Source organism: Lissotriton vulgaris, chromosome 5, assembly GCF_964263255.1.
Source record: "Lissotriton vulgaris chromosome 5, aLisVul1.2, whole genome shotgun sequence".
In the NCBI taxonomy this organism is placed as follows: Eukaryota; Metazoa; Chordata; class Amphibia; order Caudata; family Salamandridae; genus Lissotriton; species Lissotriton vulgaris.
Genome location: NC_141693.1, coordinates 311,042,151 through 311,058,137, shown reverse-complemented (window position 1 = coordinate 311,058,137; position 15,987 = coordinate 311,042,151).

Sequence of the window (15,987 nt, the reverse complement as noted above, 5' to 3'; positions counted from 1 at the left end):
GCTGGCCTGAAGTGTTCGTTAAGATCATCAATTACATGGGCGTATACATCGTCGTCCGTGCTTGCTCTCTGTTTTGGTACTAAGCTTTTATAGACTCTCAGACCTTCGGGCCTAGGTTTAGTAACAAGATGCGTTTTTTTCTCGAGGGTTTGAACACCTCTTCATTTTCGTCTTCCAAGACTCCTATTAAATTGTCTATATATTCTCTCCAGTCCTCCCACTTCATCAGTGGTTCTCCGGGTCTGGGTAGGAACTGCACCGGCGCCATCGCATATCCCGCCTGCGCACTCATCTTCTCACTCTTGATCATGGGCTGTTCCCTTGCTTGGCCTCTAGGGCTCCCCGGCGTGTTGTCTTGTTCTTCCTTGCTTGCGTGGGTCTGGGGACTACCTGCGTCAGCCCCCTCGCTCTTTTGTGAGGTATCCAGCGCGGTTCCCCTCGTCTAATGGGTGGTGGCTTGATCTGGCGCGCTTCTCGTGCATCCCCGGGGTCTGTCCCCTCCTGTAGTGGCTGTCCTATCCCTCTGGGTGCTCTTGGGCTCTGCCGCGCTCTTTAGGGTACCTGTGTGGTAGCCGTTGGTCGTCTTGGCCCTCTGTTTTTCTGGGCGCTCCGTGGTTCTGCTTGGCACTGGTCTCTCCTGCCCACCGGTGTATTTGCTGTTTCCCTCGGTGCTGTTTCCTTGCTGTGGGGGGTTGGGGGGGTCTGCTATCCCACCCTCGTCGCCATTGTAATATGTATAGTGCCCCCAAGGAAAACGCTGCAGCCCCTGTGCTGGTTAACTCTTTATTTATGAATATAAGCCCCTAAAGAGCGCCGAGCCTCTGCTGCTCGTACCAGCTCTTCGCGCCACTCATCGCGCGATGCGCGCGCAGCCCAACATGGTCGCCGGCACGTCACGTCGCCTACGTGACGTGCAACCACTAGACTGCGCTACTACACAGTCAGACATACGCACATCAGAGAGTGCGCTTCATCGCCTGAAGTACTTCCTCCCCTTTAGGATTGAATGTCTCCAAAAATGAAGTAGTGCACAACATATTATTCACTTGTCACAGGCTTTCCCACCCTTCAGACATACATTCAAAGCCCAACAGCCATTGAGGACCATTTAGTCTGCTGGCAGAGTTGCCCTACAAGCCCTTATACAGGAGGTCCCAACTCATTGGAACGTCACCTTCGACAGCCTGCAATACCTGTTTGAGTACGACCGGTCTATCATTTGTATTGTATTGTATTGTAATTGCAACTATATAGCATTTCCAACCCCTGATGAGGCATTGAAGCACTTTCTTGTGGATAGCATGCATCTTCATTGTCAAACGATAGAGATTAATCCACTGATTATTAATTATTGTTGTAGATATATCATTAGAAACTGAAGAATTGTGTTATTAGTAAACTGAAGAATGTCCTCCATTTTCAAGTCATGGTGTATATTACTTTAATTGAAGCTAATTGTAAATATTAAAATTAGTTAATGTAAATGGAAAAGAGGGTTAAAGGAATAGGGTGAAGGAGATTAAATATTGTGAGATAACAAGAGGTTAAACAGATTAAACATTGAGTTTAATGCAATAGGAATGAGTAGACAGTGTAGAAAGGTTTTGTTGTTGCATGAAAGTCTATCCCAAAGTAAGTTTATGCTTTGAAAGGCAGAGTTTGGTTATTTTACTGAAATGTAGTAGAGAGCAAGGTGGCTGGCTTGTGCATGGGTACAGTAAACTCAGAGGCACAAAGGTATGCAGAAAACGAAGTATAAGGCAAAACTCATTTAAATAGAAAGATAGGAGATATAATAATCCCTAGCTGTAAATCAGGTTGTTTTCATGCAGGGAATCTTTGAAATGTTGAGGTAGGATGCAGGCTGAGGAAGTATGTAGAAAGAAAGTCTGAGAGTGGATTACCTGTGAACAGGTGATATACATTGTTCCTTCTTAGGTTTCTCCACCTCGCCCCAATGGTGCCAACACCATACTTTCTTATCCACATAGATATGGAGCATCATTGAAACTGTCAGATTTGGGCCATTTTTGGTAAGGGTATTGCTGCATAGTGGGTTTTTAGGTATGTTTGTTGAGATTTTGAGGACTGGGCAATCACTAGGGTTTGCCCTGAATATACTGTGATGAGTTTCTTTGAGAAAGATTCACGGCGTTGAGTTTCTAGAGGGATTAGGTTCTCCGTGACATTAGTGGTTGTTTATTAAAGGATTCTGGTAATTTAGCACTTCCTCGATCCTAGAGGGTCCTGGAGAGTATCTGTCTGTGAGCAGGAAATTAGAATGTGTGGCTTCTTTTTTTATTGGATCACATTGGAAAGGTCCTAACCATCCTTTTGAATTTTAAGTTATTCTCAGTGGCTCAGATCTTTGTAGGTAAGGATTTCCAAAGTGTTTCTGCTTGCACGTAGAAAGTATTTTTTCTTTCCATAAGCAAGAATATTTAGGCGTGGTGTCAGCCTGGAATGTAAGTTCATGGGTTTGAAATATTTTGTGATTTTTCCTTGATTGAATTTTGGTCATTTGCCATCAATAGCTGTGTGAGCGATGCATTGCAGTTTGAAGGAGTACCTTCTTGCTACTGTGAACCAATTTAGACGCTTCAAAACCAGAGAAGCATGTGTTCGCATATTTACATTTAGAAGTTGTCTTGCTGTGTTTGGAGTTTTTTGTAGTCTTCTGATAGTTGCAAGTGGAGTACTGAGGTATAATATGTTACCATAGTCAAGTTTTGAGAGAATGGCTGATGTTGTTGTTTGAACCTTTTGAGGAAATCCAAGATATGGAAAGATTTATCCAAGTGGTTTCCATGTATAGAAGGTAGATTGAGACACCTTGTCCAGCTGAGTACTCATGGAAAATGGGAAAGCAAGTAAAATTCTGAGATTTGTCATGCTTGGGACGATTTTTAATGGGAGTGCCAGTTTATCTGGCTAGAAAGATATAAAATCATAGGGCCTCATTTGCAAAGTTTTGGTATAGGGTAGTGCCGCAAGCTTTATTGCGGCTATGCCCTAAATCAAAAGAAAATGGCAGGAATGCACCGTATCTATACGAAACAGCTCATTCCTGTCCTCTTCCCCAGTGCTGGTGCACAATTGACTGCCATGTGCCAGCTCAGGCATGCTTGCACAATGGTGAAAGGGTGTCTGTGTTGTGGGAATGATTGTTTATGTGCAGGAAGGGACATCTTCTTCGGCAATGGGCATGATTTCTTCCTTTAAAGTGTGCTGTTGAACGCAGCACACACAAAAAGGGGAACAAATAAGGTGAAATAAAGTTATTTCTCCTCATTGCGCCAGGGCGTTGGCTTCTCACGCATTCCCAGGTTTACAGAGGGTTGTAATTCTGGGAATGTGTCAAATGCCATAGGTGTTATGCAGGAACACCTGCTGTAATGCCCATGGCATGCCTCCCCATTGCATTGTGAGGCAACACAGCAACTTGCTCTGTGTTGCTTCACTCCATAACTTCAAGGCCATGAAAAGCCATGCAGAGTGGCTTTACATGGCCTTTGCGATATGGCAAAGCCCTGTTCGCCGTTGGAACATCACAAAAAGGTGCGTTACGGCAGCAATCAGGGCTTGTAAATGATCCCCACAAATCCTCCAATCACCTCAGGTAAGTATTTCATTTTTTTTAAGCATTCAGCTTGGGGTGATTGCACATCATCCTATTTTCAACATCTCTGAGGCAGGTGTTAAGTTGTGATATTCTAATGTCCGTAGGGTTTTCCAGTTTGAGAATTATCTGTGTGTCTTCTACTTAATTGTAGCAAGGGACTTAGAAACTATTGATAAGGATTAATAATGGTTTCAAGTGTGTTAAAAAGTAGAGGTGAGAAGATAGATATTTATGGAATGCCTGTATTTATGCAGTAAAAATCTCAAGAGAAAGGCAGAGGGTGAATCTGGTGTAATCCGTTGTTTAGGTAAGAGGAAATCCAACTGAGGAGGATGCTTTCTATACCAACTTCTTTTAGTCTTAGATGAAATGTGTCATGGTGTACTGTGTCAAAGGTTGCTGAAAGATCCAGGCGTAGTAATGCAGAAAAAACATTTTTGTCACTCTGTTTTTGCGGTAATCCCAAATTGCAATTTGGGCAGATTTGGTGGAATCTTGTTTGCCAGTTTCAGAGGAGTTTATTTTCTTCCATGAATTATGAGACCTGGCAAAAGGCAGCTATTTACATATGTTTTACTAAGGAAAGAGCCATTAGCGATTGGTCTATAGTTGTTGTGGTCTTTAGGGTCCAAGTTGTTATTCTTTAGTAGTCGACATAGGTATTGCATTGTAAAATCAATAGTAAAATTCCTGTTTTTAAGGAGTTGTTGATAATATTTCTGACTAGAATAGATGCTAATGTAGATTCAAAGGATCTTCTGACAATGTGTTGGAGGGTGCGTTTGAAGGGCTGGGCTGCTAGCTTTTAGTAGGTCATCAAGTTCTGTGGTTGTAATTTCTTGAAATGCTGATATAACCAGAGGTTGATTGTCTGGTGTTATTGTTGGCTGTATAGGAGAAAGGAGTTGTTTGTCCTGCTTGTCAAGTAAGAATCCAGTGTCTCTGGTCTATATTGTACTTACTGGGTGGAGTACTGGCCCATACACAAGGAATTGCTCCCTCTGAAAAGAACTACTTCCTGGTGTCCAGTAATGCATATTCTAACTTTTGGATCGCTCTCTGAAGGTGATCCCTAATGAGGGGTGCAAAGAAAATGCTTCTGGTGCTTTCACCATAAGTATTTCCTTTTCTTGAGTAGCCTAGAAAAGGTTCCTGATGGCCACACTGTAAAGATACTGCAACTGTCAAGATTACGTTGACGCCATGCAATAAATTTATTGAAATGAATGAATCGTTTAAAACACACATAGGGGCCGATTACGAAATCGGTCGGAAAGCCTCTGACCTTAATTAGGAGGCATTCCGACCGAGGTCGTCAGTTTCACTTCCGACCGCCTAATTACAATTAGGCGGTTGGATGTTAAACCAGTTGGTCATTCCGACTGGATTCTGACAGGCTCAAGGAGCCCGTTGGGCATTAGGAGACCAGCCCGTAATCCATATGGATGGCGTTTTACGCAGTCCGGATTATGATGCCCAGTTTCTAACTGGCTTTATATGCATGACTTTCTGACATGTAAAGCCTTTTGGAAAGCGAGATGGGGTCCCCTAGCAGGGCCTCCTTCTGTTGATCCCTGCACCATGTGGCAGGCACCCGGAGATGCCTGTCACGTGGTGCAGGTATGAACACAACCTCCCATTTCCCTATGGGAGCTTGTGCTATGGCCAGTTTACGGCTGTAGCACATGCTCCCATAGGGAAATGTAAGTATTCGACCGCACCATGTGCAGTCGCATCGTAATTAGGCGGTCTAAAAATGGACTAAAAAGAAAAATGGTAAATTAATTTATATATTTTATATAAAAATATTTGTTTTATTTTTTAGGAGAATAATACACTTTCTTAACACCTTGGCTGCTAAGGCAATTCCCCTCCTGTGCTGATTGATCTCTATTCCCATTGTTCATGACGAGCTCAGCTCGTCATAAGCACAGCTCCAGTGTGCCTCATGACGAGCTGAGCTCGTCATGAGCAGCGAAGGGGTTAATTTATTCTGTAATTTCCCATGGGGAGACTCTGGCACAGTGGCGTAGATCTCCACCTATGTGTCCAGAGTTAGTAACTTTGCATCTGCAGATCCTGTTGTAGGTGGCTCCTATCCGGATCTACAGGTCTTGACCAACTGAGTCTGAAAGAAATCCGCACCACTCCCATGATTATAGCTCCTCCTATGCATGTGCATGAATAGCAGGACTAAACACTTGAGGAGAGGAGTAATGGGAGTGAACAATAGAAGACACAGCAGCAGTGGCGCAAACTCGTCAACGACATATCTCTCCTACCTCAGGTGCATTTTCTAAGGTAAATGACAAACATGTAACATATATATAAAACAAATAAGAAACAAACAAGGTTTTACTTTGTTACATAAACACCTAAATGATGGTAGAAAAGAAAGTATTAGTGATTATGCTTACTGCCTTCATAATGGCCGGCTGCCGGAAATCCAAACCACAATTGTAGGAATTCAGTAAGAGCAATGGTGGAGTCCCGCAGGGGCGGCTCTAGGCTCATGGTGGCCCTGGGCAGGGAGCGTAGGTAGGGGGCCCTGGAAGAGGGGGTCCAGGCGGGGCTTAGCACGGAGGCCAGTGAAGAGGAGGTCAGGGTGTTTGGAAGTGGAACAGAGCCGGAGGCCGCCAAATCCCTGCCAGGGGCCGCCACACAAATATGTAGCCATCCTCAGAGGATTATTACATTAAGGCTACATATTGGCGTGGTGGTCCCTGGGGTTTGGTGGCCTTGTGCAGGTGCACAGCTTGCACATGCCTAAGGCCGCCCCTGAGTCCCGCGAGGAAACAGGAGAACAAGCACGGCAAGCCAATACCAAAACGTTATGGGTCAGTGGGCAGCTAAACTGTTTGAATAGGTTGAATTACATATCTTCTTCCTTCCATGCTGCAATGTCCTTGGAGTGGCTGATTTCTCTCTCTCTCTGTCTATCTATCTATCTATCTATCTATCTATCTATCTATCTATCTATCTATCTATCTATCTATCTATCTATCTATCTATCTATCTATCTATCTATCTATCTATCTATATATATATATTTATATATATATATATATATATATATATATATATATATGTATGTATGTATGTATGTATGTATATATATATATATATATATACATATATATATATATATATATATATATATATATATATATATATATATATATATATATATATATATATATATATATATATATATATATATATATATATATATATATATATATATGTCCCAAATTCCCCACCCATCCTTTGATAGTTGCCATATCCCATCTTCTCCCTGTTTCGAGATGCATTGTACTGTAGACTTTTTCCACCATCAACAGAGCTTACATTTGGGAGGGGCGATATGGTTTAAGTATTGTCAAATTGTTACAAAAGGAGGGTTAAGAAAGTGTAAGTCACCATAACTATCATCTTACCCTACACATTGGACATCCTGGTGCTGAAAATGATACTCAATGCTGGGGTAAATGCAGGAAGGATGTACTTTATTTTAAAATGTATTCCCTACAGAGAATCTAGCTAATATAAGAAACCTCCTCCTGAGTCCTGATTTGTATGCAAGTGTACAACAAAATAATCAATTGTTTACCAATAAACTGTCTAGCTTTATTGTATGTAAAATACTACTTTTATGCTTGAAGCATATAGGGCACTTGGATTAATATAAATGACTGTCTACAGTGATGAAGTATACTGGCCTCCATTTTGTGTTTTCCACTAACTCTCCATTCTGTCACGTTAAAGAATAATTTTTGGTGATTCACATGCTCCTCTTCAAATATGAAACCTAATTTTCAGAGGCTTGTTTTGATTTCTGAGCCTGTTAAACCTGGCAGAAATTTGACCCTAGACAAACTCCTGCACCAATGGCTACTCACAGGGGAGGAGAGTTGACTTTCATCCATACAGGTGAGGAGGAGAGAGGGATTGGACTTGGGGCATGGTTAATGGTGACTTCAAAGAAGAGTACCACAGCAATCGCTAATAAGAGGGAGCTCATCTTACAAGTCACAAATTGAGGAAACAGAAATGGCCAGAGTTCTGACTGATTGCAGGAAGGTGGAAGCACGCATTGGGTTGTACTGGCAAGGGAGCTTACACATAAAGAGGACAGTCGAGCTTCTTGTTTTTATGATCAGCCAGCTTCTAGCCTCTCTCAATAGGTCATTTAACCCTGCATGCTGCTGAGGAATAGTTTGATATTAGTTTGTTGAAAACAATATTTATTTTTAGAAAAAGCTGTCGCCCACTCACCCAAAACAGTCCAATTCTTCTTTCCAAACAAAACAATTCCTTTCCTATCTCTTCCCCAACTCTCCCCAACCACTACCCCTGCAAAAGACCCACACCCTGTCTAATTCCTAAACAAAACACACCCCGTTTCTACCCCTTTTACAAACCACTTAACCAGGCCCACCTTCAGACATTCTGTCCTCTCACTAATGAAGATATCCCTCTGAGGAAGCTAGACTTTTTAATGTCCCCTTGAGCCTTTTTCATTTTCTCTCAGGCCCTATTCAGGCTATCAAGGACCATGGGGATCTTTTAGAAGAGACCCTTCATGGGTGTGTGGGAGGAGGGTGAATGGCTGTTTGAGGGTAGCTAGGGTGATGTGGATTAACCCCACAGGGACTATGATGCCCCTACGCTGGCTGGAAGGTTGATGGGCCTGCTGCCTCCTCTTCCTACAGCACCCCCAGTCAGCTGAAGGCCACCTGTATTGTGGCCTGCCACAGCCAAACGGCTAACTCAATTGGGTCTTTCGATGTCGGCCTTTCTCCTGCAATCCAGTCTCCAACGGGAAGAGCAGGCTGGTCTAAAGGAAGAAGAAAAAGACACAAATTGTATCCACTGCAAGCATGTGGTTGTATAATCTCAGTAATAAAATGTTGCAAGTTCTCTAGGATTAAATGTTGTGCTTCTGCATCCCTGTTTTTTTTAAAGATAATTATCTGCTGTACTCGCCGTTAATTAATTCACAACCAACTGTGTAATTATTAATAAAAGAGGTTTGTGCTCAAACAGATGGAAAGAGTTGAAAAAATTAATTCAAGAGGTGACATACCAGACACCATTAACGTATTTTTAAAAAAGTTTCCAAATTGCAAAGTTAAAATGATGCATAAAAATATGGAGCATTACTTTAGGAAGCACAATGTAACAGGCATTCATTGTAATTCAATTAATATAGCTAACCAAACTGCATTCTTTTTGGACCACCATTGAGACATTGGGCCTGATTACGGTGTCGGTCGGATCACAACCGTGGGCCTGTCAGTTGTGATTCGGCCGTCATCTGCCCCAGCGTTTCACCTGCCGCATTATGATGTGGTGGTCAGAGGCAGCATGCAAAGAGACCGACTGCTGCTGTTCTGATGGGCTCAAGGAACCCGTCAGCCCAGCGGTCAGAATGTAATCCCTACAATAACGACAGTGCCTTCTCATGCACCACCGTAGGGATTATGATATCCTTTCCATCTGCCTTTCCATGGTGGTCCGACTGCCATAGAAAGTCCGATGGAAACGGACTTCGGGGTCCTCTAGGAGGGCCCCACTCCCTCTGCTTCCTCTTCTAAGAGGCCTGGGGTGCACCTGCTGTGTCCCCAAACATCTATGGAACTTGTGGCAGGCACCAAAAAGGTGCATGAATGTTTGCAAACATCAATTTTCCTAATGCAGGTTGTGCAACGGTTAAAAGGATTTCACCATCTAACAAGATAAAGAAAACGCCATGTGCAAATAATCGGTAAACATGTGTCTCTAAGTTAGGCGTGGGCGGAAAATCCGTTCCGCTCGCGGATTTTGCGGATTTTCGGGAAATCCGCAATCCGCGAGATTTGCGAATTTCCCGCAAAATCCGCAAATCCGCGAGCAGCGGATTTTGCTCGCACTGCTCGCACTGTTCGCGTGAGTTCGCGCCCCGCGAATAAGTGCAAAATTGCAGAAATACGATCTTGGCAAAACTGAAAGTAACTACTTACCAGGTTCAAAAGTTCAGGCACATCATTAGTAGCCATTTCCTGTAGTGCTTCCTGAGGGGCCCCTCCAGAGTTCAGTTGCCAGTTGAAACTATTATGTGACCCTGCTCTGAACCTCAGAATAGTTACACATATGCCACAAAGGTCCTGAATTACAGCTAAGGGAGACAAGCAGGAGCCAGGCTGGAAGTTAAAATCCATTAATCAGCCCCTAATTCATTATTGTCAGTTGGGGCAGGGCAGGTGTTGTAACTAATTTTGCAACAATGAAAGCACTTAGCAAGTGCAAAAGATCACTAATCAGGGCGCACTAAGGAAGCAGGTGCCAGCTAAAAAAATATTCTGTGACACATTAATCAGCCCCAAATTAATTCAGGTCACTTGAGGCAGGGAAGGTGTGCTTTGCTTTGCCGAAAATAATGTACACTGGACAACCAGAGGGTGTAGTGATGAAACAGAGGGTGGCATGGGTGGGCCAGAGGGTGGCATGAGTAGTCAGAGAGTGGCAGTGGTGACAGAGAGTGGCAGTGATGAAGAAGAGTGTCCCAAACAGGCTGGACACGTAGAAACAACAAGTTCGCAAAACTTGCGACCCGACAGGTAAGTTCGCAAATTGCGAAATTGTAAAAACCCTCGCGAACTGGCAGAAACACGGGCGAACACAAAAAAAAAAAAATCCGCAAATTCGCGGGAATTCGCGGATTTTGCGGATTGCGAATCCGCAAATCCGCAAAATTCGCGGATTGCCAATCCGCAAAATCCGCTCATGCTTACTCTAAGTATGACTACTCTACTGGAGAATCCTTAAGGACAAACTGGTTGGGAATAGAAGTGTCCTACAAGGATGCACAATAAAAAATAAAGTAGTATCTAGCTCCAAAACCCCAGACAGAAACCATAACACATAAAAACAAATTTCAGTTTTGGATCAAATATGTAAGTGTAAAAAGGCGGGTCTGCCCTGTTTCAGATCCTTGGATGAGAAGAGGGGCCTAACAAATGTTCAACGAAAGGTATAAAATCTGGAGCATATAAGGAAAATGTGCAAGGCATTTGAAATTGAAGACTCATTACAGACACAGGCCGGTAAATCCGCAGGTTGCTTTTTAAACACCTAACATAGGGTCTGATTTAGATCTTGGCCGGACTTTCATTGTCCCTCTGTGACAGAGTTTACAAGTACCCCATCAAGCTGATGGAATCCTGCCCCCTATATTTAGATGTGTGCTGTCTAAATCTCCGTCCCTGTTGACAAAATGTTTACCGTTGCGTAAGTGGCTCACCCCTGCCGACGAGGTGGTCATCATTATTGACTGTTACAGTTTGTTGTTGATATGACATACAAAGCAGCACCACTATACATAACAATTCGGATTAGTAGTACAATTACGCCCATCCCACCGTTGTACAGTACTTAAAAACTCCAACGCCTAGCATCGGGGACTTCCCGTTGCGAGCATACTTCCAGTTAATCAGTCACTGAAATCCGGATCCGAGTCCTCAGGTGGCGGGGCACATATGGTTCCCCGAAATGAGTTCCACTTCCCCCATACTCATAACCATTTTCGAGGGCATCCCCTTTTAATAAAGACCACTCTTTCCGCAACCATGGCTCTGTCTAGGTCACAACACCACTGCCCGTGGTAGGGGATCGTAGGCGCTCCCCAATTTTGCGCAATATTCCTCTTTGCTAGTGTTATACTTAGGGTTGCCCAATTCTGTTCTGCAAGGCTGAGATCTGTGGGCTCCCACACATTAAGCAGGCACCTCCGTGGGTCAGGGGGATCGCAAATCCACATACCTGGGTGATCGTGGCCAGAACCGCCCTCCAATATTATGTGATGCAGGGACAGTCCTAAATTGTGTGGTAGAAAGTGCCCTTGAGCCCACACCCCCTCAGACAAAGTGATGTATCCGTCCTCCCTATTTTGTGTAGTGTAGTTCTCATATAGTATGTTCTATGCAGTATCTTAAGTTGCACAAGCTTTAATCTGGAGGGAGTCGCCACCTCCCGTGGGGATGCCAGCGCCTCCTGACAGTCCTGTTCGTCCAACTCTCCCACCTCCGCCTGCCATTTCTCCTTAAGAGTATTTGTGGGATCCTTCTGGTTATTAATCAACTTCCGATATGTGAATGAGATTGCCTTTTTGTTTAGGGAGTCTGTCAACAGACGATCCTCAAGTGGTGAGGACTCAGGTAGATTGGTTCCCGGCGGTATGGCCTTCGTCAGTGCATGCTTAATTTGCATGTATCGGAATTGTTCCGCCCCTGACATCTGATATGTTGCCTGTAGTTGCGCAAAAGAAACCACCTCGCCCTTTTTCCACATGTCTCCCACCCTGGCTACACCTATGAGATCCCATCCTGTAAAGCCTTTGCTCGTGCGCAGCTTACCAAACCTGGGGGAGTCCCACAGTGGCATATGTTGAGTTATCAACCCTTCACAGCCAAGCGCTTGTTGCGCTGTGAACCAGACCTGCACTGTGTGGACCTTGGGTCCAATCAGTGTGTTTTTCTTTGATTTATCATATAGGGAGCAGAGAATTCCATTTGTACCAAAAATATGTCTGTCCATACGTAAAGCTGGTTCGTCCTGTGGGGCATGCAGCCATTGATTAATTTCTATGAGCATACCAGCTCCGAGTTAATTTACACATAGCTATACGGTGAAGCCTTTCTTCCCATAGGAGGTGGCCTACCTCCGCCTGAATGGATTTGCAATAGGAGGCGGGAACTGTCATAGGTGTGTTTTGCAGTGCGTATAAAAACCGAGGGAGGGTCATCATTTTAAACAACGCTGCTCTCCCCAGCAGTGTCAATGGTAGGGAGTGCCAGCTTTTAACGTCACTCCTAAGTCTCCGCAGAGGTGAGAGCAGATTACGTTCAAAGAATTGCTCAGGGTGGGGCGTGATGTTTATCCTGAGATATTTGAAACCGTCCTTTGTGATCTGTAGCTCACTCCCCGGGGCAATCGCGGTGAAGAACCTTTCAGAAAATATAGCACCGATTTGGCCCAGTTGATGGAGTAGTCTGAGGCCCTACCATAGGATTCACAGATGTCGAGCAAACAATTAATGACCGTTTCGATTTTGTCATTTATAGTACTATGTTGTCTGCGTAGAGAGAGATACGGTCTTCCCATCCCTCTGCCCACTTCATTCCCTTTATCACTGGGTCCCTCCGTATCCACGCTGCCAGTGGCTCTAATACCAGAGCAAACAGTAGTGGGGAGAGGGGATAGCCCTGTCTAGTCCCTTGCCCGAGCGGGAATTCCTCTGACAATCTCCCATTGACCACAACTTGTGCTAATGGCCGTGTGTAAAGCAGCTGTATCAAGGCACAGAATTTGGGTCCAAAGCCAAAATGACGCAGCACCGGAAAAAGAAACGGCCATTCTACACGGTCGAAGGCCATACTGGCATCTAGCGACAGGATGACTACCTCCTCCTGAATATAGGACCTTCGAGCCAGTACACCATGAAGTCGTCGAAGATTCATCGCCGTATTACTACCCGGCATAAACCCAGATTGGTCTGAGTGTACTAGTGCCGCAAGATGGGGCTGCAGCCTAGCCACCAGCGCTTTCGCCAATATTTTCGCTTCCGCGTTAATGAGTGTGATCGGTCGGTAGGAGGAACACTCCCGAAGAGGTTTGCCGAGCTAGAGTATCGCTATCAGTGTAGCCACCCTTTGGTCTCGAGGAAGTGTCCCCGCTTCCAGGCTGGTTTGCTACATTCTCAGTAGGTGTGGCACAATCGTGTCGACCTCCTTTTTGAACAGTCCCACTGGGACACCATTCGGCCCTAGTACCTTCCCTGGCTGGAGTCCCTTATTGGCTGCAGCAATTTCGTCTTTCGTGAGGTCTTCCTCCAGTAGTTGTACGTCTTGTGGTGCCAGTCTTGGAAGCTGCATGTCTCTTAGGAATGCTAAGTTCTCCTCAACTGTTGTCGTTGCAACAGGAGTGTATACTGTTTCATAATGGTGTGCGAATGCCTTGACGATGTTGTTAGGGTCCGTTACTGTCTCAGTGGGTAATCTAAATTGTGCCACCCAGCGGATGGCCTTCTCCTTTTTATCTAACCACGCCAGCAGTTTGCCTGCCTTGTCCCCACTTCATAAATCATGTGGTGCGTTTTTGTGATTCGTGTCCTGGCAGCCTCACATACATGGTCCCTGTAAGCTTGTTTAGTAAGGTTAAGAGTATGGGTATTTGCATCGTTAGGATATCTCGCGGTGGGATGCCTGGCTTTCACCTTGTGGATACCCTGCCGGGGTTATCTCACAGGGGAATACCAGGACGGGTTCCCTAAGCAAGCGCTTAGATACCGGGTCGGTGATTTGCGCTATATAAATACATGTACCTTTACATTTACATAGGGTCTAAGGTGTGCTCGCCCACCGCCCGGTCAATCACCTGCTTTAACTCCAATACCTGTTGTGTTATGTCTCGTTTGTAGGCAGAGATCACAGAGATGGCTTGCCCGCGCATGACCATCTTGTAGGCCTCCCAGAGAACGATTAGAGAGGCCACTGAATGCGTGTTTTCCTGAAAGTATTGCTCTGAGGTCTTATGCATGGCTTTCCTTACCCTAGGGACTTTGAGATACCCAGGGTGTATGTGGAAAATTCGGCTCCGACCCATAAGGTGTGATGTATATGTTAATAGTATGTTAATAGTATTGACGAATGATCAGATATGACTCTAGGGAGGTGTTTGATCTCCTGCATGTTGTTTATGTCCGTTGGTGAGGTGAGAAAGTAGTATATTCTGGAAAGGCTGTTGTATGCACCTGAGTGATGCGTATATTGGTGTTCAGTGGGGTTACGCATACGCCAAACATCCAAGAGCCTAAGTGAGTCAGTGCAGTCCCGCAGAGGCGATGAACCCATTCCCTGAGCCCTGGGGGGATGTCTATTCCACCCACCTGCCATTGTGGCATTAAAGTCGCCCCTATTATGAGTTCCCCGGGGCGCAAACCGAGCAGGAACCCACCCAGGGCCGGGAAGGCGAATGTGTGTAGCGCTGAAGGGATGTACACAGAGACAAAGTTAAATATGCACCCCTCCCATTGACAGGAGGCCGATGCAAAGCGCCCCTGGTCGTCCGCCCACATCCGGGTCACTACCAGAGGGCGGCTCTTCCGGATCAGGATCCCGACCCCTCTAGAGCCAGATGTAAATTCAGAGTGTGTTATCATTTTAAACCCCCATCTGTCCAGTGCTTTGATGGCCGTTCCTACTAGGTGTGTTTCCTGTGTAAAGGTGACTGTTGGGGCATGTCTCTTGAGGTACTGTAACACTAGGCCCCTCTTTATCTTGTTACCTAGTCCGTTCACATTCCAGGATACCACGGTCAGGGGGAGCCCAGTGTATGTGTGTGATCTAGTTGTGGGTGTGAAGCCTCAAATGCCATAGTCTTTGGAATCTGTTACACGGTAGTGCATCTTATCTAGTGGTGTACCAAGCATATCTAGCAATATTCGTGTGACTATCTCTGTCAGCTGTATATGAGCTCGCATGTGCAATGTGAATTGAACAACCAAGAACAAGAAACAAACCCCCCACGTCCCCCCTCCCTGCTCCTCTGCCAGACAGATTCCCAACTACCCGCCACCCCAACAGGGCAGAGTGCTTCGATCCCATTAAACTTGTGTGTGGGGGAGGAAGTCCGAGAGGCACCTCAGGCGCCCCCCTACTCAAAGACAATTATCCGGTTTTGAATCATAGTGTTCAGGTGCATCTTCTGAGTTCCAATGTGCTGTGCAATTCCACGTGTGGGTGTGCCAGGCCGGTCCCGCAACCTGATACCAGCTAAATGATCACTTTGTGGTTTGCTGTCGGTTTCAGGCAGGCCCTCGTGGTGGGATATGGCCCGACTGTTTAAAGTCACCTGTCGTCACATCCCGGCCTCCGTTAGTAAGGAGTCTTCCTCTCCGTTCTCGTTTTTGCGATCACTTGACTCGTCTCCCTCCTGGAGTCGTTGGTGTCTTCCTGTCCGCCGGGGTCCTCCCACCGGTCGCCAGTCCTGGGCCTCCTCGGGTGTTTCAAAGAACCACGTTTTCCCATCTGCCACCACTCGTAGTTTGGCCGGGAACAGCATAAAATAAGCTAGCTCCCTACTTCTTAGTTCCTTTTTTACCTCGAGGAAGCTCCTTCTTCGCTTCATGACTGCCGCAGTGTAATCAGGGACGAATGAGACCACTGAGTTCTGTATACGTAGCGGAGGAGCCCCCCGTGCTGTCTGTAATATGACATCCCGGTCACGGAAATTAATTTATGAGGTCTTCTACGTAGAGATCCATTGCTGGGCCTCCCTCGCTCTCCGGGACTCCCGTAATTCTAACATTGTTGCGCCGGGAGCACCCT